This window comes from Hemicordylus capensis, chromosome 2 (genome assembly GCF_027244095.1).
Source record: "Hemicordylus capensis ecotype Gifberg chromosome 2, rHemCap1.1.pri, whole genome shotgun sequence".
Lineage (NCBI taxonomy): Eukaryota > Metazoa > Chordata > Lepidosauria > Squamata > Cordylidae > Hemicordylus > Hemicordylus capensis.
In genome coordinates this window covers 423,843,525-423,866,296 of record NC_069658.1, presented here as the reverse complement: position 1 = coordinate 423,866,296, position 22,772 = coordinate 423,843,525, and the positions used below count along the sequence as shown (strand labels likewise).

General features: G+C 49.3%; 1 long non-coding RNA gene and 1 other non-coding gene across 2 annotated transcripts; both read left to right on the top strand.

Annotated features, from left to right (window-relative positions):
- Positions 1-6,858: 6,858 nt before the first annotated feature.
- On the top strand, positions 6,859-13,950 carry LOC128342461 (uncharacterized). The gene is made up of 3 exons (XR_008314990.1): positions 6,859-6,964; positions 10,728-10,919; positions 13,466-13,950. It is a non-coding gene; the product is annotated as an uncharacterized LOC128342461 (long non-coding RNA).
- Positions 13,951-22,238: 8,288 nt separating this feature from the next.
- TRNAG-UCC (transfer RNA glycine (anticodon UCC)) lies at positions 22,239-22,310 on the top strand. Its single transcript has one exon. It is a non-coding gene; the product is annotated as a tRNA-Gly (tRNA).
- The last annotated feature ends 462 nt before the right edge of the window (positions 22,311-22,772 follow it).

The window sequence follows — 22,772 nt, the reverse complement described above, 5'->3', positions numbered from 1 at the left end:
GCTCTCTGCTGCCCTTGCACACCACTGCTGCAGATGAGCAGCAGGCAGCATTGCGGCTATCCTCTCAGGAGGGGTCAGGTGATACAAGAGGCCAGTAGGATCTATAAACCAGCTGATTCTGGTTTGGTTTAAGAACATTAAAAAAGCCCTGCTGGATCAGGCCCAAGGCCCATCTTGTCTAGCATCCTGTTTCACACAGTGGCCCACCAGGTGCTTCTGGGGAGCCCACAGGCAAGAGGTATGTGCATGCCCTCTCTCCTGCTGCTGCTCCCCTGCAACTGGTAAGGAGACCCATCGTGCCTCTGAGGCTGGAGATGGCTCAGGCATTGACAAAGTTTGCTTGTTTATTTACTTTAACATTTCTATCCTGTTCTTCCTCCAAGGAGCCCTGAGCAACATGATTATGTTTATCTCCACAACAACCCTGCAAGGTAGGTTAGGCTGAGAGGAAAGTGACTGGTTCAGAGTCACCCAGTGAGTTTCATGACTGAAAGTGAATTTGAACTCAGGTCTCCACAGTCTGACACTCCAGCCATTACACCACACTCTCAGACTGCCTGCTTCAGCTTGCCTGTCTGTTTCTTAGCATGTTGATTGATTATGTTAGCCAATCAAGTGACCAAGGGGGCGGGGCTGCAATCCTATGCCCACTTACATACAAGTGAATTCCACTGAACAGAGTGGAACCTGCTTCAGAATAAACACCCATAGGACTGAGCTGTAAATATTACAGCTGTACACTTTCCCCAATTGCATCTGAGCACACGTGGTATGGCCTTCTACCACTTTATCCCAGAATCAGAGAGCTGGGTTCAAAGCTCTCCTTGGCACTTTTTGTGGCATGCTTCAGGCTAGATCAGCAGAAGTGTAACAAGGATGGGCTTGCATCTGCGATGAGTGCAGCTCTGACACGGGTACAAAGTGGACCCCAAAGGTGATATAATATTTTGACAGCTATTGAAACAGCATGAAAGTCTGTGTAGCATGTTAGTCTAACACACATATAGCTCAACACACTAAAGCACATTCCAGCCACTGAATTATTGTTGGCAGGGGAAGGAGAAAACTGGAGACATTTAACTCTGGCTAGCAGCTGCTGGCTGGACAGTCACCACCAGCTATTGGTGACTTTGGTTGTTTTTGGTTTTTGGTTTTTCGTTGGCGGGGGAGGAGGGTTCTAAGCTAATTCATTTGAGAATGGAAGGAGCCAGTCTGAGCAGAGAGAAACTTCTGCAGCGGTTATCTAGAAAGTTCCATGATTTAAGTCACCTCAGATTTTACCATCACAGGGGTAGCCCAGGAGTAATTCAATCCCTGGTTTATACTTTTAACGTCTGTTCAACAGTGCCTGTTGGTGTCAAAGGAAGTGAGAGCAGGGCAGCAATGGCTGATTTGATAGTCTGAAAACTAGCCTTGCAGGATGCATTCCAGTTAAATGCTTCATTCTTTTTTAAAAGAAGTCACAATGGAGCAACTTTTGAGGCAAATTGAGATTTAGAGTAATACTCACGGAGGCTATTCACACGAGCAGCAGAAACCGGGTGTAAGGGAGCCGAGCCCAGTTTCTGCTGCTCATGTGCTGCAATGGGGGTCGTGCGGCTCATGGCAGCCAGCCCTCTTAAATGCCCCTCCCCCGTTAAATGCCCCTCCCACACGCTCTGCTAACCCCATTTTGTGTGTGTGTGTGTTGCCACGGCACGGTTCAGCACTGTGGCAACTCATGAGTAGACCCCGGATGGGGAGGCTACAACAAGCCACCCAGGGTCAGAGGGCTCCCCAGAATGCCCCATGCACTTGTGTGGGGCATTCTGGGACTTCCGTGGGCCAGGAGGCCCCCGATCCCCGACACCACAATCAGCTCCGTGACTAAGCCGGCAATCGTGTGGGCGGCCGATCCGGCCACCCAGGGCAAGCTACCTGCTCGTGTGTGGGGAGAGAGGGTCAAACCTGCTGTCCCCGCAAACCCCTTAATGGCACTTCTCACTGCTTGTGTGAAGCACCTCACAGAGTCCTAAGAATGATCAAAGTGCATCCTTGTTGTGTTGCTCTGGTGTTTCCCAAATAGATTTCAAAGTACAGGAGAATCTTGTTATATGTGTATTCTATATCTGCGGTTTTGTGTATTCATGGGTGTTTAATTGGCACCTGGTTTCATTATCTGCCTACTTGCACATACTTGCAGTTCCTAGAGGGCCAGAAGTGACTCTGGAAGTCATTCCCGGCCACTATTTTGTCCATGGGAGCCATTTTGTGGCACATTTCAGCAAAAAAATAATAATGGGAGGTGGGATCTGTGATTTTTGGAACTACTTCGGGCATTTGGGGGGCATTGCTGGATTCCAGGAGATGCACAGAGCACAGTAGGGCACTTTATTTGGCCCATTTGGCAGAGGTGGTGGTTTGTGTTTTATTGGTGTGTCTTTTCTAGTCTGGGAACCTAACCCCTGCATTCCCATAGACTCAATGACTCATTATCAACTGTTTTGTTATCTGCAGTATTATGTGGGAATGGAACCCCCATGGGTAATGAGGTCCACCTATATACCATTTGATTTCCTCACAAGAACAATGGGAGAGACCCATTCCAATGAATCAACAGGATCTCTGATGTCAGCATGCTGTAGTCTTGAAAGCTCTTCTTTAAGTTCTTGGCACAATGGAATGGATATGTTCTCACTTTGTGTTGTAAAGGTATTGCATTTGCCTTCATCTGAATTTTATGTTTGAAATGTATGGCAGTGCCAGGAGTATCAGCAAACATGTCTGAGAAATCAGCAGTCATATCAGCATATGAATGCTTCATCATCCCAAAAGGAACAGGTACGCAGTCTAGGGGTGCTTCTGGATCCAAGCCTCTCTCTGGTGTCCTAGGTTGAGGCAGTGGCCAGAAGTGCCTTCTATCAACTTCGGCTGATATGCCAGCTGCGTCCGTTTCTTGAGATGAACGACCTCAAAACAGTGGTGCATCTGCTGGTAACCTCCAGACTGGATTACTGCAGTGTGCTCTATGTGGGGCTGCCCTTGTATGTAGTCCGGAAACTACAGTTGGTCCAGAATGTGGCAGCCAGGTTGGTCTCTGGGCCATCTTGGAGAAACCATATTACTGCCTATATGTTTCCGGGCAAAATACAAGGTGTTGGTTATAACTTATAAAGCCCTAAACAACTTGGGCCCTGGGTATTTAAGGGAACGCCTTCTTCTGCATGAACCCCACTGCCTACTGAGATCTGCTGGAGAGGTCCGTCTGCAGCTGCCACCGGCTCGTCTGGTGGCCACTCAGGGACAGGCCTTCTCCGCTGCTGCCCTGAAGCTTTGGAATGCGCTCCCTGGTGAAATAAGAGCATCACTGCCCAGAGACATAAGTTTTGGGCAGTGTAAAATATGTTAGTTAAATAAATAAATAAATAAATAAATAAATTTAAATAAAACTAGTTCCGTACTATTTGGGTCTAACCCTATCCATAGATCTTTCTGATGTTTCCAGCCTAATGTTGAGACTCCTTTTTGTGACAGGTGCACTTTCCGTTCTGCAGTACTTCCTTTGTATACCAGGAGAGCAATGAAGTATCCCAATGGCAATAGGGGAACTTCCATATCCCCATGGGTGGTGTCTGAAGGATTCAGGTGCAGATCTGATGTAGTAAGGAGTTTCTTGTAAAGTAGATGGAAAATGAACCAGAATCAGCCATTAAGTTGACAATGTGGAGAAGCAGCAGGCTCTGAGTCTGTCACACTTAAAATGCTTGCTGTCAGTGAATGGTTCATCTGCCTCATCATATAGTGAATCAGTAATGAAGTGGACAGCAGACTTGCAAACTTTAGCAGTGTCCCCCCCTCCTCTGTGGTGTTGGTTTTTTGCACCCGTTGCAAGTGACCTTCCATTCAGGACAGTGAGCAAAATTGGCTTTGTGGGCAGAGTCTGCACATCTGTAGCAGTGGTAGTTCTTCCTTGTGCTGCCACTCTCTGGGGTAGTGCCATATGGGAAGACTGCGACTGGAAAGATTTAGGTTGAACAGCCTACATTTCAAGAAGTTGGTTTTAGGGTACCAAAGAGAGAGATTTGGCACAGTGAAGAGCATTTTCCATCCTCCTAACCATCTCTATAACTTTATCCAAGCTAGGTTTCCACTCCAGTAGCAGTTTTTAATGCAGTTTGGAGGAGTTTATTTTCATAACAATCTGATCTCTGATCAGTTGATCAGTAAAGTTGACAAACTCATAGGTTACACTTAAGGCATGCAATGCTGTGTCCTATGGCTCGATAGATTCACCAGGCAGTGGGAATCTACAATAGAACTTGTTCAGCAATCACATTCAAAGTAGGGTTGAAATGATCATCTAAGGCCTGAAGAGCAGCTTCATAAGAATGGCATCCCCTTCCAAGTTGGTAGGAAATTGCAAATGAGTTTATCTATTTTTGGGCCTCAGGGCCCAGGCCGTGAAGCAATATAGTCTACTGCTTTGCGGAGGGGAGGGGATCAGGGTTTTGTATAGTGAGGAGGTAATTGCAGAAATATAATCTTTGTTTTCAGGGAAGAGCCGGTTCTCTGACTTGGAGTGGACAAGAAAAAAAGGTGGTGGTGGGATATGAGCCATGCTGCAGTGGGTATTCAGTGAACAACAGAGTCCAGAATTGATAAGGAAAAAGTACCTTCAGGGGTTGTGCAGGACAGGATCTGGAGAAACAACCAGCAGCAACAATAGTAGAATGTAGCCATTCAGGAATGTAGACCCAGTAATGCAATGAAATGAAGATGCAGGAAACTTCACAAGCTTTGCAGGCTAACATGAATAGCTGGTTCAAAATTGCATTGCCAAATATTTTATAGCTGCTTCCCTCATATACACAAAGAAATCTTATTTTTTTTTAAATTAAGCTTTATTCAGAAAGAACTCCAATTTTCTCCTTCTCCTTTCTCTCCCTTTTTCTTTCTGACCCCCCACCCCACCCCCATGCTCTCTACAGGGTCCCCACTGGGACAAAATTCTAATTAACAAAACATAAACGATTGCTCTACAGAATACAACACAATGCCAGGGATTGGACATGGAATCTTCTACATGCAAAGCTGATGCTTTCCCATGGAACTATAACCCCATTTCCAAAAAAGGGGAGAGGATGGAGAGCTGTTTGACAAGGCCAGAACAAAGTGATCAGCTGTTATGTAATCAGGCATGTATATCCAGTTGGGGGCCAGGCTGATCTTCCTTTCCTGGTGTTCTTCCTTGGGTTTAAGTGGGGTGCCATTCCCAGTGCCCCCTTAGTAGGAGCTAGTGGATGTCCCAGCACAGCTGGAACATAAGAACATAAGCTAGTGGCCATCACCACATCCTGTGGCAGATAATTCCATAGATATCCACTTATTCCACTTATCCAATGGAATATTCCACTTATCCAGTGGAGGAAATCCAAGGTTTAAACATGAGGAGCTCTAGTCACTGGAAACAGTTTTGTATTATGGAACAAGAGTTATTTCTGGCTGGGAGGAAGCCAGCTCCCTACAGCAACTTCTTTTCTGGCCAATGGCTGGGGCAGTCAGGCTGGTCTTCCCCTTTGCCATGGTGTTCTTCTTGAGAGGGTGCAACCTCCCAGTGGCCTTGTTCCTCTGGCAGCATGTCCTTCCTCCTGCTTCTGCAGTTCCAGGACAAGTATTGCAAATCACCTCCCAGATGATGTCTGAGTGGGTCTAGAGGTGCAAACAGGAGCTTCCTCCAGCATAGAAATAAGTAGTTAGGGCATCATTCGAATCAGGTTGTGTGGGATGCGCATATGAAAGCAAGCCGTAATTGTCTTTGGACTTGTCCTCACCTTTCCGCCCTTGGTAAAATGGGAATTATAATAATTTGCTTCATGGAACGGTTGTGAGGATGAATGAGATAAGAATTGTAAAATACCTTTCACCACCCCCACCCCCACGCTAGAAAAACTGCCCTATAAATAATGCAACAGAGCCTCATTGCTCCAAATTAGCCGGGGAGTGCAAAGGAGGCAGCATCCAAAGTGTTCTGGTAATCAGGAGATCAGATATTTACAGACAGCCACACAGAGATTTGGAGGAAATGTGGGGCTTTCAGATGCTGAGCAGGAGATCTGGATAAGAGGCTCAGATAATGGGAGCACCACTCTGCGTTCAAGGCCAGGCCAGGCCAAGGATTTTTGCTGCAACTCCTCAGGCTTTGAAATCTTGCTGCTTCCTCCACCTCCCCTTGAAACTTGTTAAGGTCATTCACACAAACAAAAAAACTGTTCTACCTGGGTTTGGGAACCGTGCGTGCTCCAAATTTTCAGTTGTATGGAATAAGGTAAGAGGAAAACCTGGGTAGAAGTTGTTGTGTGGAAGCAAGGTAGGAGGAAAAGCTACCCAAGTTTTCTCCCCAGGTTTCACATCTACGGTTTCCTCCTACCTTGCTTCTACAGAAGCGAAAACTGGGAGCACACACGGCTCCCAAACCCATGTAGAAACATAGTTTTTGATTATGTGAATGATCTTATTGTCTGCTGAGCAGCATAACAATAACATGTTAAATAATCAAGAAGTGACCAGGCTGCTGTGTTCTCATTCTCATGACTGCCAGTTCTTTACTTCCTCTCCACAATAATCTCTCTGCTCCAGGAAGGCAACAGGTATCGAAGGCTCTCAGGCGTGTCCCCTGAAATACTGCCCAGCTGATAAGGGGATATTGCTTAGCCGATAAGCTGCTAAACTGTACATCCTCCAAGCGTGTAGCCAGTGGTTTCCTGAAAATAATCTATATGTTTAATTCTCTTAGCCAGCATGCGTGCCCAGGATTTGGCGGCAGAACTCTCGCGAGAGTTCCTGGCATTGGGCGAGAGTTCAGAGCAAAAAAAAATGAGGGCGTATGGTGGTGGCAGGCCGCAAAACGGCCTGAGGAGGCGACCTTGGCTGGCCGCCGGGAGGCAGCGGCAGGATCACCTGGCCTGGCGAGGCCAGGCTGTCCCAGGTAAGGGGGAGGGGGAGGTGGCAAAGCTCGGCCTGGCCACCAGGCGCGGGAGGTGGCAGCAGGATGGCTGGTGAGATGAGAAAGTGGTGGCGAAGCCACAGAGAGACTAGAAAAGGGGTGAGTGGGAAATGGGCGGCAGGGCGAAGCCATTGCAGCCTTGGGCAGGAGGGAAATGGGCGGCGGGACATCCCTGTTCACCACCCATTAGGAGGAGCAGTGGCGGCGCCGTTTTCGGCCAGCTGCCACCCGTTAAGGAGGTCCTATGGTGGCAGTGAGGTCCAGCCGAAAATGGCCACCTGCCTCCTGGTGAGGTAAAATTCTCAGTGCAGGGGGGAGGGAGGGAGGGAGGGGAGGAATGGAAGGGGAGGGAGGACAGGCAAGAGAGAGTGGGGCAGGAGGGAGAGGGAGGGAGGACAAGAGAGAGTGGGGCTGGAGGGAGAGGGAGGGAGGGCAAGAGAGAGTGGGGCTGGAGGGAGAGGGAGGGAGGGCAAGAGAGAGTGGGGCTGGAGGGAAGGGGGGGAGGGCAAGAGAGAGTGAGGCAGGAGGGATGGGGAGGGAGGGCAAGAGAGACTGGGGCTGGAGGGAAGGGGGGAGGGCAAGAGAGAGTGGGGCAGGAGGGATGGGGAGGGAGGGCAAGAGAGAGTGGGGCAGGAGGGAAGGGGGGAGGGCAAGAGAGAGTGGGGCTGGAGGGATGGGGAGGGAGGGCAAGAGAGAGTGGGGCTGGAGGGAAGGGGAGGGAGGGCAAGAGAGAGTGGGGCAGGAGGGAGGGGGAGGGAGGGCAAGAGAGAGTGGGGCAGGAGGGAGGGGGAGGGAGGGCAAGAGAGAGTGGGGCTGGAGGGGAGGGCAAGAGAGAGTGGGGCTGGAGGGATGGGGAGGGAGGGCAAGAGAGAGTGGGGCAGGAGGGAAGGGGGGGGAGGGCAAGAGAGAGTGGGGCAGGAGGGATGGGGAGGGAGGGCAAGAGAGAGTGGGGCAGGAGGGAAGGGGGGGAGGGCAAGAGAGAGTGGGGCAGGAGGGATGGGGAGGGAGGGCAAGAGAGAGTGGGGCAGGAGGGAAGGGGGGAGGGCAAGAGAGAGTGGGGCTGGAGGGAGAGGGAGGGAGGGCAAGAGAGAGTGGGGCTGGAGGGAAGGGGAGGGAGGGCAAGAGAGAGTGGGGCTGGAGGGAGGGCAAGAGAGAGTGGGGCAGGAGGGAGGGGGAGGGAGGGCAAGAGAGAGTGGGGCAGGAGGGAGGGGGAGGGAGGGCAAGAGAGAGTGGGGCTGGAGGGAGGGGGAGGGAGGGCAAGAGAGAGTGGGGCAGGAGGGAAGGGGGGAGGGCAAGAGAGAGGGGCTGGAGGGAGAGGGAGGGAGGGCAAGAGAGAGTGGGGCTGGAGGGAGAGGGAGGGAGGGCAAGAGAGAGTGGGGCTGGAGGGAGAGGGAGGGAGGGCAAGAGAGAGTGGGGCTGGAGGGAAGGGGAGGGAGGGCAAGAGAGAGTGGGGCTGGAGGGAAGGGGAGGGAGGGCAAGAGAGAGTGGGGCAGGAGGGAGGGGGAGGGAGGGCAAGAGAGAGTGGGGCAGGAGGGAGAGGGAGGGAGGGCAAGAGAGAGTGGGGCAGGAGGGAAGGGGAGGGAGGGCAAGAGAGAGTGGGGCAGGAGGGAAGGGGAGGGAGGGCAAGAGAGAGTGGGGCAGGAGGGAAGGGGAGGGAGGGCAAGAGAGAGTGGGGCTGGAGGGAAGGGGAGGGAGGGCAAGAGAGAGTGGGGCTGGAGGGAAGGGGAGGGAGGGCAAGAGAGAGTGGGGCTGGAGGGAAGGGGAGGGAGGGCAAGAGAGAGTGGGGCTGGAGGGAAGGGGAGGGAGGGCAAGAGAGAGTGGGGCAGGAGGGAAGGGGAGGGAGGGCAAGAGAGAGTGGGGCTGGAGGGAGGGGGAGGGAGGGCAAGAGAGAGTGGGGCTGGAGGGAGGGGGAGGGAGGGCAAGAGAGAGTGGGGCAGGAGGGAGGGGGAGGGAGGGCAAGAGAGAGTGGGGCAGGAGGGAGGGGGAGGGAGGGCAAGAGAGAGTGGGGCAGGAGGGAGAGGGAGGGAGGGCAAGAGAGAGTGGGGCAGGAAGGGAAGGGCAAGAGAGAGTGGGGCAGGAAGGGAGGGGGAGGGAGGACAAGAGACAGTGGGGCAGGAGGGAGTGGGACAGGAGGGAGGGCAGGAGGGAGGAGGGCAATAGAGTGGGGCAGGAAGGGAAGGGCAAGAGAGAGTGGGGCAGGAGGGAGACGGAGGGAGGGCAAGAGAGAGTGGGGCTGGAGGGAAGGGGAGGGAGGGCAAGAGAGAGTGGGGCAGGAGGGAGGGGGAGGGAGGGCAAGAGAGAGTGGGGCAGGAGGGAAGGGGAGGGAGGGCAAGAGAGAGTGGGGCAGGAGGGAGGGGGAGGGAGGGCAAGAGAGAGTGGGGCAGGAGGGAAGGGGAGGGAGGGCAAGAGAGAGTGGGGCAGGAGGGAAGGGGAGGGAGGGCAAGAGAGAGTGGGGCTGGAGGGAAGGGGAGGGAGGGCAAGAGAGAGTGGGGCTGGAGGGAAGGGGAGGGAGGGCAAGAGAGAGTGGGGCAGGAGGGAGGGGGAGGGAGGGCAAGAGAGAGTGGGGCAGGAGGGAGAGGGAGGGAGGGCAAGAGAGAGTGGGGCAGGAGACGTGAGGGCAAGCGAAAGTGGGGCAGGAGGGGGGAAGGAGGGTGAAAGAGTGGGGCAGGAGGGGGAGGGAGGGCAAGAGAGAGTGGGGCAGGAGGGAGGGGGGAACAGCCAGCCCCAAAGAGCACACAGATGTTCTGTGCGGTTTGGCTAATATTTTTATTATTATTTAATGGCTAACATTCTGGGAAATGTAACCTCGAGGTTAGCAAGCCACCGGGCATGTTGTGAAACCCTGCAAAAACAGTGTATGCAGGTACTTCTGCAGTGCTACTCCCAGTGTTTCCAGTGCTACTCCCAGTGTTTCCTCCCAGTGGAGGTGGTATGAAACAAGTGCCCATGAACTGTTGTAATGACCTTTGCAACAGCCTCGGGGCTGCCTTTTACATGTGCAGCAGCCCTGGCGTCTGGCTAACCTCCAGGTTACACTGCCCACAAAGTCAGCTACTACATTTATATCCCATTTGGAATACAATATTAAAGTGTATTATAAAAAAAATCTAAAGCACTAAAAAGTTGTAAAAACACAGAATCAAACACAAAAAATAAAGAACAGCAATTTAAAATAGCAGAGCTAAAAACCATGAATATCAGGCACAGAAAATAATAAGAAGCATTCAGGCAGTAGAATAAAATGCCTTCTGGCATAGGGAGGTCTTCCGTTTCCACTAAAAGATGGCAAGATATACTGCTGAACCTCTCCAGAGAGAATTCCGTAGCTGAGGCACTAACAGCAAAAAGGCCCTATCCCTGGTACCCACCTGTGGGTCTTTAATGGGATCTTAAAACTTGAGCAGGCTCAAATGGGAGAAGATAACTGGCTCCTAGTTCGTATAAGGCTTTAAAGACAAAAGCCAGCACTTTGAATTGGGCTCAGAAGCAATATTTGGTAGCCAGTGCAACTGAAGCAAAATAAGTGTTATATGCTCTACCTGGCTTGCCCCTATCTAGCAGCCGCAATTTGAACCAATGGAAGTTTCCAAACCATTTTCAAGGGCAGCCCCATGTAGAGCATATTGCTGTAGTTCATCCTGGTTGTGACTTAATGTAAACCACCCTGAGCCTTTTGGAAGGGCAGTATAAAAATTTAACAAACAAACAAATAAAGGGAGACTGATGCCAGACCCATCCTCTCCAGGCAGAGATACAGCTGATGAACCAGCCAAAGCCAGTAACAGGTGCTCCTGGCCACCAGTCACCTGGCTCATGTAGATAGCTGAGATGCTGTCAGGACTCACCTGTGCCTGGAATCTGAAACACAGGAGGCCTTGGAGAAGGAAGAGGAGAGGAGAGGAGGAGGAGAACAACTCTACTGCTGGCTCCAGCACAGGTGAGGATCAAGTGGTGGTAACACTCCCTGAGAGATAGCCTAAGGAAGGCCCAGAATCCTGCTGAGGCTCCAGGGAGGAGCAGAAATTGTAGGGCCCACTATAATGCTGCCCAGCCCACTACCAGTTGGTTGTTGTTGCAACAGCTTCTGAATGATAGCTCTCCAAGCCCAGCTCCTGCTGGACAGTGCTCTTGCTGCTGATCCAGACCTCCTGACTTATATCCTGTTCCTGATTGGGTTGATCCTGCTAAGTAGCTCTCCTGCAGATCCAGGCTTCTCTGCTCTGGCTGCTTGGACGCTGCTGGACTGTCCTGTCTCTCCTCAGCAGCAAATAGGGCAGGAGGTGCCCCTAGTACTCTGGCACCCCAGGCAATTGCTTAGTTTGCCTTTATGGCTGGGTCTGTCCTCATGCATGAACATGTACAGGAAGAGGAGGGCTGCTTGCACGAACCTATTTCTCCCTTTGCTTGTTCTGTGGAATCCCAAACTCTGCACATCCTAGCTAATGACAGTTACATTACATGAGCTCTTGCTGTGTGCATGTCACATGTTAAAAGAATTGCATTTACTGGGAATTTATGCAGAGAAACCTATTGGCATTCCCATAAGAGTTTGAAAAGGTCATGGCAAATACTGCCTCTCCAGCTAGGGCAAAGAGGGAGGGAGGACACACAACACACATCGTCACCAACACTTCATTGTAACCATCTGGAGCATCAGACGTTCTTGATCTGTGGTTTGCTCCTGCGGCCAAGGCCCAAGTGATCTATAAATAATTTTCACATTTCATTTTACCTACTAGCCAAATGAATGAAAATGGCTCTGGGGGGATGTAATACTCTGCCACTCCTGTGAAGCGTGAAGTCTGCAGATCTATTGAGGATAGAGGACTAACTCTCTGAGTGGCTTGGGAGGGTCGAATCCTCCCTCTTTCCCTCGCAAGTTCAGAGATGACATGTTGATACCACAAGTCAGGGGGATGAGGGAGGCAGCATGCCAGAGAGAAGCCACCTGCATCCACAGGCCTAGGGAAAGAGGCAGGGCAGAGCCCCTGCCCTGGATCTAAAGCTTAGTCCCATTTGCAAGGCAAAAGACCATGTCAATGATCACAAAGCAGGGACACTGGAGGCCAGAGAGGATGTGCAGATAACAAGAAGAATTCACAGTTAGTGGCAGCTAGACTAGAGGCTCGTTGAAGCTGGGTCCCCAGGCAGAGAGGGCACACTGGCTTCTGGCAAGGCAATATGAGCACGTTGTCATAATATTTGTCCATGAGGGACACAGTTTGGGGGGAATGAGTTTGAGGGAGGGCATCGGGCTGCAACCCTTCCAGATTCTCAGGGGCAGCACCAAGTTAGAGGAAAATGCATGGAAAGGACAATACTGCTCCTCCTGCCCCAGAGCTTTCACCATCAGTGTGTCCCCCCTTCCCCCAAAGAGATGGCAGGCAAGTGAAGTCATCGCAGGGGGTTCTGGGAGGAAGTCCCATCACTAAGGGGGAGAATGGGAGGAGGAAGCAGCTCACTTGCAGGGCCAATGTCTCCAGCCAGCAATCTCCATTTGGGGACTCATGAGTCATCCGACTTGGCCAACCCCTGATGGTGGCCCTACATCTCTTGATCTCAGTCCTGGCACTTACCATTTATTGACATGATCACCTCTCACTAAGCCTACTACAACTTACATGAAAGTGACTGTCCATTAGCAACATATCCTTTCGTGTGTAACTTCAGTAAATGGGTGACAACTTCGCTTTACTGAGGAGATAACCTCTTTCTTCAAGTTCTCACATGTGCTTTTCTGCATGAGTTGATATGCATCAGCATTGCACTGTGTATGTACAGTATGTATATTAGATGTGCAACACGCACATACATTTGAAAATGAAAATTAAGCAAAATACATGAGACTTCAAGAAGTATGTCCACATGCTGCCATCTTCCCAGGCAGTGTTCAGGAAAATGAGATACCCCCATAACAAAAGTGCTACTGGGGCAAACATGTATGCAATTGTGCATTGGCTGACATCCAAACTAACACTGTACAAGTGCTACAGAGCAGGGGCATTTTTTGCCAATCTCCCCTTTCCTCTGAAGCACATTCTGCCTCTTGAAAATATGTCCCTGAGGGTCACACAACCGTCAGGGACATATTTGGGGGGGTGGCACAGAGGGCATCAAAGGGAAGAGAAGATCTGCAAAAACCACCTCTCCCCTGTAGCACCAGCACAACATTAGTGTGGATGTCAGGGTACTGCACAAGAATCTGTCAGCCTAGTTAAGTCGCATTTGCACCATGCACGAGTAGGCCTACTGGAAATCATTGGCTTACTCTTGCATAACACAAATTTGTGTTTGCACACCTGCACCGGTACTAGGCTGACATACTCTTGGGCAGTACGTCAGCCACTGACAACCCCCCCCCCCCCAAAACCCAGAATAAGAAATCCCCAGTTTATTGTTATCAATAGAATTCAGAGTGAACTATTATGACATATTTGGAACAATTTGTAAGTGTCTCCGTGAATTATTATTTTCCTTACGCAGACTATCTTTGCGATCCAAAAATTTCGGTGAAGATGTAATGTTTTTTGTTATGGGAAGTCAGGATGCTGAAGCAAGAGTTGCTTATATCTGAGGGAAAAGGCTGGTTGCCCCAAGTGGAGTGAACAGAGTGAACTCAAGTCAAGGATGAATTCCTCATCTTCATGACGCTGATCGCTGAATCACGTGCACATACGGTGGTATATTATTCATGCAGAGCTGAATAACCTGCCCCCGCCCCCAGTTTTCAGATGCTCTGACCAGATTAGCAGTGGACATACCTGTCAGCATTTCAAGTATGAAAAGAGGTCACTTTAGGCTCCTCCCCTTGACCTAAAACTCCCCCACCCCTGCAAGTCAAGCAAATCAAACTAGGTCAGATATTCTAATATTAGCATTCATCACATTCCTAGAGTTATGCTGAAAGCAAAAACATTAATGTTCTTCAAACTGCCATATTAATGTATTTTATAAAAGAATGGATGCCTTTTTTTGTCCTCGTATCTTTCTATTTTCTGATAACATTGGCAAAGCTTTTCTTGCTTATGTTAATTAATTTAATTTAACATGATAATTGTGTTATGCTAATTCACGAGCAGAGGAGTTGAGCCCTTGCAAGAGCACACAGGTTCTAATCTAGAGGCTTGGCTCCTGCAGCTCATCCTGTTGCCATAGGCTGCCGCTTCTCACTTTCTCTTTTCTTCCTTCACACATGGCGATTCATACTGTTGCACCCCGCCCCCAAAAAGTGTGCACTTCAGAATGCCTTGATCTGTATATTGTGACTATGATAAACATATTGGCAGGGAGGGGAACATATACATTTTTGTTGAAAAGGTGTATATAGTAAGAAATAACTATTTACTAATGCATCTCAAAAGGCTGTTTAAATTAGAAGGTAACATGAGGCTTATTCTATTTTTAGCCTACTTTCCTTAAGGAAAGTAAGCTTATGAGATCACTCGGCATTCTCTCTCTCTCTATCGAGAGAGAGAGAGAGAGAGAGAGGTGTGTCCCTCCCACCCCCACCCCCAATCAACTTCACTATGCCTGGACCAATGTGAACCAAATTTGTTACAACTGTAGAGACACATAGGCAGAGGTGGAGCCACCACTGGGCGAACGGGTTCAAAGAACCTGAGCCTTGCAGCCCAGACATGCCCCCCACAGCTGATGTCAGACACGGTTTGGGCCCGGGGTATTTGAGGGACCGCCTGCTCCCAAGGGTTGCTGCCTGCTTGACTAGGACATCTCGGGGGGCCCTGCTCCGGGTGTCGACAATGAGGGAGGCCCGGCTGTCGTGCACTCGGGACAGGGCCTTCTCTGTTGCTGCTCCTAACTCTGGAATGCTCTCCCAGTGGCCATTCGTTCCTCAGACTCCATCACAGCTTTTAGAAAGCTTTTAAAGACTTGGCTTTTTACCCAGGCTTTTACATAATCGTTTTTACTGCTGCTTCTGTGTGTTTTTATCTGTTGTATTGTTTTTATCCCTGTTTTATATGTTTTTAGCTTGATGTTTTTATTGCTTGATGTTTTTATTGCTTTTTATTGTATGTTTTAATTTTTGTAAACCGCCTTGGGGTTTTCTTTTAACGAAAGGCGGTATAGAAATGTAAAAATAAAATAAAAGGGGATGATTGGAGATGTAGTCCAACATCATCTGGAGACCCAGGGTTCGGCACCCCTGGCCTAAGAGCTACAGGTTGCGGCTCTGGTGCCAAAGACACATGGAGCAAGGAGCAGCTGTGCTGTGGAGAGGTGTGCTGGAATGTATTTTGTAGGCCTGGCCCTGAACCATTCCCCACCCCCACCCCCTGGTGGTTATTGTAATAATTCTGGTCACTCCCAGCTGTGCGCAAGACTGTCCCGGGCAGCTGTTTAATTATCTGTGCCTTGTGAATGACTGTACTGCCGTGAGTCTAATAACCGCTGCTCAGGAGTAATTGGGGTGATTATTGTATGGCCTGGAGGAAGCATCTCAGCTTGTTATCTCTGGGGAGCCGCATCAGGATGCAAAAAAGATCATCAGAGGCTTATTTGTAGTGCTTTGTGGAAGAGTTTGCATGAGATTTGGAGAGATCAAACCTCACCCCCAACTGAATGCAGCCATGAGTCAAGGAATCCAACAACACCCCTCTGCTGTCCTTATGGCCAGCCTAAGTACCCTTAAGGTGCTTGCTGAAGTTTCACATTGAGCCCAGTCAGAGGCAGCATTAGGGGCTGGCCAAGCTGAGTCCTGGCCAAGGCCCACAGCTGACCTCTGAGCCCACAGAACCAATATAAGAAAGAGAGGTAAACTGGCTGAAGGTGAAGCACAATGGGGTGCAATTTCTCTCTTTGGGCATCAGATGCAGGACTAGTAGTTGTGCTGCTTGCTTTAGGAATCGGTCTGCTCCCAAAGTGCTCTGTGCCGGTATATTTGTAAATACACACCTATTAAAGACACCTCAGAATTCCCTGGTGTACTCCTGTTCAAAGGAAAATAAACCCTGTTGCTATACCCATGGGCCTGCTAAAGTGGGAAGTGCCATGCTTATCTTATTTTATTTTATTTTATTTCTATACTGCCCAAAACTTGCATCTCTGGGCAGTTTACAATTAAAATAAATTAAACAATTAAAATAATGTAAACATTAAAATCATTTAAAACCCAACATTAGAAGTATTAAAACAATAAACCTAATTAAAAGCCTGGGTGAATAAATGTGTCTTCAGTGCCTTTTTTAAAGTTGCCAGAGATGGGGAGACTCTTATTTCAACAGGAAATACATTCCAAAACCCAGGGGCAGCAATGGAGAAGGCTTGTCCCTGAGTAGTCACCAGATGAGCTGGTGGCAACTGCAGATGAACCTCTCCAGACAGTCTTAACAGGTAATGGAGCTCATGGTGAATAGCAATAGCAATAGCAATAGCACTTACATTTATATACCGCTCTATAGCCGGAGCTCTCTAAGCGGTTTACAATGATTTAGCATATTGCCCCCAACATTCTGGGTACTCATTTTACCGACCTTGGAAGGATGGAAGGCTGAGTCAACCTTGAGCCCCTGGTCAGGATCGAACTTGTAACCTTCTGGTTACAGGGCGGCAGTTTTACCACTGTGCCACCAGGGGCTCATTTCCACTGTGCCACCAGGGGCTCATGAAGAAGATGGTCTCTTAAATACCCAGGGCCTAAGTGGTTTAGGGTTTTATTGGTAATAACCAGCACCTTGTATTTTGCCCAGAAATGTATTGGCAGCCAGTGTAGCTCTTTCAACACAGGAGTAATATGGTCTCTCCTAGATGACACAAAGACCAACCTGGCTGCCACATTCTGTACCATAATGGTTTGTTTTTTAAAAATATCATCATCATCATCATCATCATCATCATCATCATCATCATCATCATTTCAGAATGTGATGGGCTACATGAACTCCTTTTGTAACCAGAGGGTCATTCTTCTTCTGCATTAGTTTATGGCAGGTCTGCCCATCAGCCCTCCAGCTGTTGTTGGACTACAACTAGCATCATCCCCAGTAACGGTGGTCAGTAGTCAGGGGTGATGAGAGTTGAAATCCAACAACAGTCAGGAGGGCCAACGTTGTATAGCCCTGGGATAAGGTGTGACTTAGTGACATCATTTTCAGCATCAAACTATAAAGAGCCTCCCAGCATGGCCTAGGGATGTGCATGAATTGCGATTCAAAGAGTGATTCCCTGGCACCTTTAAAAGGGAGGAGAGCAAGTCCTGTGCAGGTGGCAACACCGCCCTTCCCCAGCTTTCATAGTGTGCCAGCAGCACTCTCTCCAGCTGCCCTCACACAACAGTGCCATACACATGGCCTCCTCCACACATGCGTGGCAGCCATTTGTGTGGTCAGCAACCATGCCCATGGCCCCAACCTGAAGCAACAGCCAGGACTACGACCCCTAAGGGGAAGAGCCAGGATAATCTCCATCTCCAACACCCAGGAGTTCTGGGAAACCAAACTGAGACTCCCAGAGATGGTCCCTCCCTGAGCTGGACTCACCCCAAGGGTCCGAGTGACCCCAGCTAAATCAGAAACCCCTCATCTTTCAGTGCCCACTCACTGACACAAGGAAAGCATCAGGTGAGAAATGACTGACAGAAAGCAGAGAGCTCGACTCCAGGCCTAGAGGCTGCCCCTTTTAGGATCCACATTCAGCAACACTGGACAGAGCCCAAAGGAAGATGGGCAGAGTCAAGAGACATTAAAGGGCTCAGTTGGAGCTGGGACACCTGTTGGATAAACTTGCGCTCTTAGAGCTCTCCAAGGTCCTGCAGGCTCACCTCACCTCATAGGAGACAGGACAGAACACCTCCACCATTCCTAACCTCTCACTCACCTCTGCCTTGTTCAGGTGCTTAGCATCTTGGTACGTAACCTTTGGGCTCAATGGCAAAATGGTCCTGTGGTTCCTCTCACCACAGTATACAGTATGATATCTGGTTGCTCATCACTTCATCTTTGTCATTAGCTAAAACCTGATGAGGAAACAGGCAATGCATTATCATTGCTTGCATTCCATTTAGGGAGAGAAGTATTATCCAAGAACCCATGAGGGTCCTACTAAGGGTGGGAATTAGATGTTATGTGCAATTCCATGATTCTTTCTTGGAACATTATTTATAACATATTAAAACTGCAATTAGAAATAGAAGACTGGTCTAGGGAGACAGGGGCTTCTTAAATGTTCCCTTAATGCCCCCCCCAATCCTCTTTCTAAATTGCTTTTGCTCCCCCCCCAACCCACACACACGCGTGCGCGCACAAACACACACACACACACACACACACACACACACTCTACAGGTACTTGTATCTTTCCCCCAGCAGTGTAAAATAAAGCTTGGGAGGTATAGTATTTTCAGTGGAAAAACAGTTTGAGAGAAGAGAATCCCCCCCCCCACTTGGAATTTTGCACTGAGCCCCAGTGACTACACTGACTTACAAAAACAAGTCTCCTAAAAGAACCAAGGAACTATATATATACAATATATTTCAATTTAAAACACATAGAGAAAATGGGAGTATTCACTCAAATTTCATCCCAATACATTTGTTTGGGACTGTAGACTGATTGTTATAGGCATCCCTAATATATTTATTATTATTTATTTATTAAACATATTTTAATACCTCCCAAAACCTACATCTCTGGGTGGTTCACAATAAAACAAAATACATGACAACAGAAAAAGTTAAAAGAGAAAAAGTTAAAACATTACAACAATTTAAAATTGTAAAACAATGCTAAAACTATTAAAACAGTATTTTATTAAAAGCCTGGGTGAACAGATGCAACTTTAAAGACTTTTAAAAAGTTGTCATTGATGGGTAGGCTCTGATTTCAGCAGGGAGTGCATTCCAAAGCTTCAGGGCAGCAGCAGAGAAGGCCCGTCCCTGAGTAGCCACCAGATGAGCCGGTGGCAACTGCAGACGGACCTCTCCTGATGATCTCAATGGGCAGTGGGGTTCATGATGAAAAAGAAGTTATCTTAAATACCCAGGGCCCAAGCTGTTTAGGGCTTTATAGGTTATAAAAAACACCTTGTATAGGTTATAACCAGCCTGACTGCTGCATTCTGTACCAACTGCAGTTTCCGGGCTACATACAAAGGCAGCCCGACATAGAGTGCATTGCAGTAATCCAGTCTGAGGTTACCAGCATATGTACCACTGTTCTGAGGTCATTTATCTCAAGAAATGGGTGCAGCTGGTGTATCAGCTGAAGCTAATAGAAGGCATTTCTGGCTACCGCCTCAACCTGGGACACCAGGGAGAGGCTTGGATCCAGAAGAACCCCCAAATTGCATACCTGTTCCTTCTGGGGAAGTGTGACCCCATCCAGAACAGGCAGATCAAACATATCTCCCAAGTTCCGACCCCGCACAATGAGTACCTCCATCTTATCTGGATTCAGTCTCAGTTTGTTATCCCTCATCCAGCCCATTACCGCCTCCAGGCAAGCATTTAGGGAAGTTATGCCTTCTCCCAATGATGTTGACATGGAGAAATAGATTTGGGTGTCATAAGCATACTGATAGCACCCTGCACCGAATCTCCTGATGATCTCTCCCAGCATTTTTATGTAGATGTTAAACAACGTCGGAGACAATATGGAGCCCTGAGGGACACCATACAAAAGTTCAGATTTTGAAGAACAATAGTCTCCAAGGGACACCATCTGGAAACTGAACCTGCCAAAGAGGTAGGAGCGGAACCACTGCAAAGCAATGCCTTCCACTCCCAACCCCTTCAGACTCTCCAGAAGGATACTATGGTCGATAGTATCAAAAGCCACCGAGAGGTCCAAAAGGACCAACAGAGCCACACTTCCTCTATAAATTCCCAGCTGGAGATCATTGGGAGACCACCACCCTCTCAATTACCTTGCCCAGCCATGGAAGGTCAGAGACAGGCCTGTATTTGCTCAACTCTGAGGGATCCAATGGAGGCTTCTTCAGAAGTGATCTAATAATTGCCTCCTTAGACAAGGAGGCATCCTGCCCTCCCTCAGAGAAGCGTTTGTGATTTTTACCAGGCCTTCTACAATAACCTGCCAGATAGTATAAGCCAGGTCGGGCAAGGGTTAAGAGAACAGATGGTAGGCCACACAGTTCCAAGGAGCTCATTCACATCCTCACGTGTCAAAACTTAAGTACACACATTCAATATGGTCTGAAACTTCAACAGGGATCCTGGTAAAGGAGGAGATGTTGTTCTTATAGACCACAGCCACTGCAACTCCCCGCCCATGGTCCCTCACCTGCTCCTCAACAGAGTACCCTGGAGGGAGAAGCTGGGACCAGACTGGGCCACCAGCCTCCCCTACCAGATATCCGCAATACAAACCAGGTCATCTCTTTCATCCAGAATCAAATCATGGATAGTTTCTGATTTGTTCTGGACTAACCTGGCATTACAAAGGAGCAAGGTGAGGTTCCATGGGTGGATGACACTGCTCCCCAAGGTCAAAGAGCTGGCAGGACATCTGGAAGGGGAAGCAGCTATTAGATTTTTGATTCCCCTTCCCCTGTAAAGGCCCGCTGACCTGTCAATGTTACTTCTTCTGTTCCCCACCACCCCCAGAATTGCCGCCCCATAATTAGTGGATACGCCTCCTTGTCTCCCCATCTCCAGACAACCCTAGACACATTAAATGTGTTTCACCCAAGGGATGCTTTAAACAGAAGCCGAAATGTTATCTACCCACCACTACCACGCACAAGGTTCCTGGGCCAGGAGGCCTGGCCCTCACCCACCCCCGAAGTGACGCCCCCGAAGTGACTCCCCTGCTGGTGGAGGGCCTACCGCCACAAGCAGTGTCCCTTTATAGGCCCAGAAGTAGCCACTCCAGGCAGAAGGTATGCAGGGACTGCTGTCACTCCTGGGCCCCAATCCTGCTCAGACTCCCCACAGAGCAGCCACAGCCAGTGGCCACCGTACCACAGGTCAAGCAGGGGCTGGCAGGTGGTGTCTTCCTCTCCCTCTCCTGCGGGCAGGCACTCAGAAGCAGCAACAGACAGCCAACACCAGTCTCTCACCCTGGGGGCTGTCCTGGAAGCAAGTGGTCTCTCCCTCTGTTACAGGGCTTCTGGCAGGGAGTCATGTCCTTATTGGATGCACTCATTTCTGTGGGGCATTACATGTCTTAGAACTCTAAGGCTTCAAACTCCAGCTATGGAAACCTATTACAGTGAGGGGGAAAGGCATTGGCCTTTAGATGAAGAAAGGCCCACTGCTGCCCGGCTATCCTGCCAGACATTTTCTTTCCAGACAGATGATGGTCCTGGTTCTGAGCTGCAAGTAAGGAGTGCTTTATTAGATGTCTGGAAGCTTAACCCAAGGGGCTATTAGCAAGGCTTGTGCTTAGGCAGAGGTGAGGAAAATCCTGTGTTAATGAGCCCCAAGGCTGCTTAGCCAGGCAGATACCCGACCGCAGCCAGCAGGGCCAGCGCAACCAAGCGAGGCTTCTAGCCTGCACTAATCCCCAGAGATCTAGGAGTTTTTAAAGAACCGGTTTGACTTGACTTTGTGCCGATATTTTTAATCTGTCGAGTGCTTCGTCATGAGAAGAGCCAAATCCCTTTTGCTGGTTTCATGCCTGGCCAGTAACAGCCAGGACCCCCTAGCACCATGCAGGGCGAGAGGAGAGGGGTGCTGCAAAATCATCTTTGGTGTAATGATTCTGCTCCCCTTTAATAGGGAAGCAAACCACCTTGGTTGTGGGTTAATCAGCATCTGGGAAGATACTGTCTGTTGCAGGCACTGTTGTAAGCACTGCTGCTGCAGCAAGGCTGGGCTATGCCTGAGCTTTTGTGCACATCAGCAGCCTATAACTTACAGAACGACCTAAGGAGTATATGCTCTATCCCCCTTTACCAATCCTTTGCCATACCATTATCCTTAGCTGATTAGGAATGGGGGGTGGTGGCAGAGGGAGAATTAATTCCTCCGTGGACCAATTCCCAGGCATGAACGCAGGCCATGACTGCTTTTTGATACATCACATTGCATCAACCCAAATCTCTCATTTACTTTTTTGGAGGCCTTTCAAGGCAACCACCTCCAGAACGGCAGGTCTTTTATTCTTAGAATCACGCTAGCACTAACTCAGTTCAGGACTAAAAGCATCAAAACCTGCCCTTATGCAATGGGCGGCGGGGGGTGGGGGTGGATTTTGGTGCAGTGGGGGGGATTAGTTGTGCTAGTGCAGAGGGTGTGTGGGCAACTCAATAGCTTATCTGACACTGTCAACAGGGGATGAGGCCGTAGCTCAGTGGGAAAGCATTTGCTTTCCATGCAAAAGGTTCCAGGTTCAATCCCTGGCAGCATCTCCCGGTAGGGCTGGGACAGACTTCTGCTTGAAACCCAAAGAACCACTGCCAGTCAGAGTAGGAAATATCGAGGTAGATGTCTGGAAGGTAGATGAACCAAGGATCTGACTTGATACAAGGTCTTATATACATCTAGTCCAACATCATCTTTGCATGCAGATCCCAGCTTCACTCCCTGTCAAGGCTACGAGAACTCCTGCCCAAGCTGCCAGCCAGGGGGGCTAGGGCCTTCTCTGTCATGGCCCCCTCTCTGTGGAATTCCCTCCCTTGGCAGAGCCCACTGGCCTTTTCACTGTGGACATTCCAATGCACATTAAAAATGATACTTGTTCCAGCATGGCTTTTGCTGCTTCTGCTGCTTCTTGAGATATTGTTTTGGTGCAGTTTTAACTTTTGATATTTGGCATTTTGTATTGTAATGGTTTTTCTATTGTGTATTTTTATGGCATTTCTGTTTTGTTA